Genomic DNA, 3,238 nt, shown 5'->3' with positions numbered 1-3,238 from the left:
ATGAAATTCAACTTACATATATGAAGACATTGATACTGGAATATTATTAAGGTCTGCTTCTAAGTTCCTTCTAGTTCGTTTGTTCATTCTACCACTTATGCGCTCTTTTTCTCTTCTATTGTGTTGGGCCAACTTGCCTCGAGAAGTCTGAGTAGGTATATATGCATTGGTCGGACTAACACTAAGATCATCCACTTCCATTTCATTTTGGGTGTCACTAACATGTTAAAAAAAAAATCATAATGGGCTAGGAATGGAAATATTTTACTGAAAACAATGCTATAGAAAACACACAAAGAAATGAAACTTACATATGGGAAGACATGGACACAGGTATATTTTGAAGGCCTGCTTCTAAGTTCCTTCTTGTTCGCTTGTTGCTTCTACCACTTATGAGCTCTCTTTCTCTTCTATTGCGTTGGGCCAAATTGCGCAGAAAAGGCTGAGAGGTTGTAAAAGCATTGGTCGGACTAACATTAAGAGTTGATTGTGGAGGAGTAACTACAACCTCATTTTGCACAGGAGGTGATTGGACTTGATGGCCTTCATTTCCTTGTTTTTCTAAAACCTGCATTTTATATTTAATAAAACATAACCATCAGAAGGTAGTAAACAACCATCGCATATAATGAATGTATATATGTTACATACCTTAGCAAGGGTAGCAAGCACATGGTCAATGATCCGTTGTTTATGCTCACGTACTCAAGTTATATAATCCAATTCTCTTTGCTGCATGATGCAAGTACATGAAAAGCAGCATAAAAAACTAAATGAGAACGTTGTCAAATTAACAAAATAGTTTTTCTTTGTTACAAAATTTAAAAGTTTGAAATCATGTAAGAATCAAACATAACCAAACTGTGAAAAAGGAACTTCAAATACCTGAACAGATGCAGTAGGTTCATTGGTAGATTTAAGTGGTGCATTGACAATAGAAACATCAAATACACTTGCAGGTGGTGCCTTATCCATGGCTGATAATCAGTAATTACCAGATAATTTTAGTTACTTGTCCTTTAGATCAACTGGAAGCAGAATATAGATAATTAAAGTTGATTCCTGCAAGTTCATTCTCACCAGAATTTTGCAGAGATTCAATTACACTATTAGTATATGAAGCTTTCTCTTGACCATTAATCAGCCTTGCTGGTTCAACCAAACATTGTGTAAATACATGCCGGCTAAGAATGTATATTTCCTCACTCATATTTTTTACTTACGCCAGAAGAGCAAGCGCTCCTAATCTTAGTTTGACATACTTTTTTCCCTTCTTTTAAATTTATTATAGAATAGATCTTTTTTTTTTTTTTTTTTTTTATAATCAATTTATAGAATAGATCTGATAACAGTATAACACTACTTAAGTAGTAATAGACACCCAGTCAAACATGTTACTGCCTCACATTTTTGTCATTAACCAACTCATAAACACATGTTGTAATATTTCGATTGACAGCAAGATTACCTGGTTATTTGGTAATATTTGTCAAACCCAGAAACCATTAGCATTTGCTTGAACAACTGTAGACTTTGAGGTAAGGAATAGAATGTTCCTGGCTTAAAAAAAGACAACTTTGAATTACAGTTGCAGCAAATCAACACAATTTAGGTTATTTAGGTTTATATATGGGTTTCAATATATTCTATAATGTCTTTCATAAATTAAAAAAACCGGGCCTTAAGGAAGTTGTATCCCTTGACAAAATATGCTGCGGTTTAGTTTCAATGGTAACCAACAGTCAAAAAAGAATTGGTTTGATATAGATATCATCAAAAAACGATATATTTATTTTGAACAGTAAAAGCTTATACAAAAAAGTATGAGATTACATGTTAAGTACAACCAAATTATGTTCAAATATTAGTCTTTGGCAGGTTCATCAAATAAGGCTATAAGAGAAAGAAGGTAACCTAAACTCAAGTACCGGAACTCGTGATTCGTGAAGGCACAAGATAATCACGGGCACCTTCAAGAATGGATCTAGAAAGTATAGGAGTCTCAATCTACCTTACAATCATGAGGAAACATGATTAAGAAAAGAACAAAAGCACAAATTAGCTCCAGTATAAATCATAAGTAAAAGAAAGTAGTGGAGTACTAAAACCGTCACATGCACTGCGAATTTAATAGACTGCGTTAACTTACTAACTTAAACTATTTAAATGATACCCCCACAAAAGCATGGACATCCTCTAGGTATCTTCGGATAAGCTTGACCACTCTATGTCGCAACATTAGGTTGGAGCTCATCTGCTGCGCAAATCAAGGCATTGGTAATCCATAAGGTAGCTATATTGGATTATAGAAAACCAATTAAGTGTCTAGAATGAAATTTAGTTGTATTCCAAACCAAATTATTTGTTTGTTTTTAGTGGAGTTTTGGAGGGCTTTTATAATGATACGTATGTTTACTTTAATTAAATAAGATTAGTGTTCAAATTGTTTTTATCTTTTATAAGATTTGTTGTGATAAATAAAAGGAGGGATAAGACGTACTAAAAGATAAAAGATAAAATTGTTTTTATCCTTTATAATGGCTTCTTCTTTATCTTTAAAGAAAGTAGGACTCTTTAGTTTAGAGTAAGTAGGACTGATTTATCACCGTAGGATCGTCCCAAAAATGCTTTCTCCCGGACCGCCCACTCGAGTCATAACGTTATTCATTTTTTTATTAATCAAATTAAAAGCTGCAAAAGAAACACAAAAATCTATTAACTATTATTTAAAAAAATAATATTGAGTGCGGAGGGTGTATGCTACTTAGATTGTTTTGGATTAGGATGACCTTTGTTATATAAACATATGCATCAAATTCATTCATTTATCAGAAAATTTAAGAAGTCATTATCCTATCAAATATTGTATTTTTTTTATCTAAAAATATCCAAAAAGCAAATTCCACTATCTAGCAAAATGCTACGACGTAACAACCAGTCAATATTTCACTTCGTTGTTAGCTGATCTAGATTTAAATCCTCACATACAATGAAGGGTTCCTTATTTCCTAAACCATATGTATAAAAAGAAATAAAGAAATAAACATCAAAGCTCAAAGGTTACGAAATACACCTTCTCTCAAACTAAAGCAGGACTTCAGGATACACGATATTAGTTGTGTGGTTTGAAGAATCAGGAGGGATGATGACACTGATTCGTTTTGAAGAAGTGCATCTTGATAACGCCACATATAATTGACCATGGCTAAACACCTGGTTTCGCAAATCAATACCAACG

The sequence above is a fragment of the Coptis chinensis genome, chromosome 6 (genome assembly GCF_015680905.1).
Source record: "Coptis chinensis isolate HL-2020 chromosome 6, ASM1568090v1, whole genome shotgun sequence".
Taxonomy (NCBI): domain Eukaryota; kingdom Viridiplantae; phylum Streptophyta; class Magnoliopsida; order Ranunculales; family Ranunculaceae; genus Coptis; species Coptis chinensis.
Note: the sequence above shows the minus strand (reverse complement) of the source record.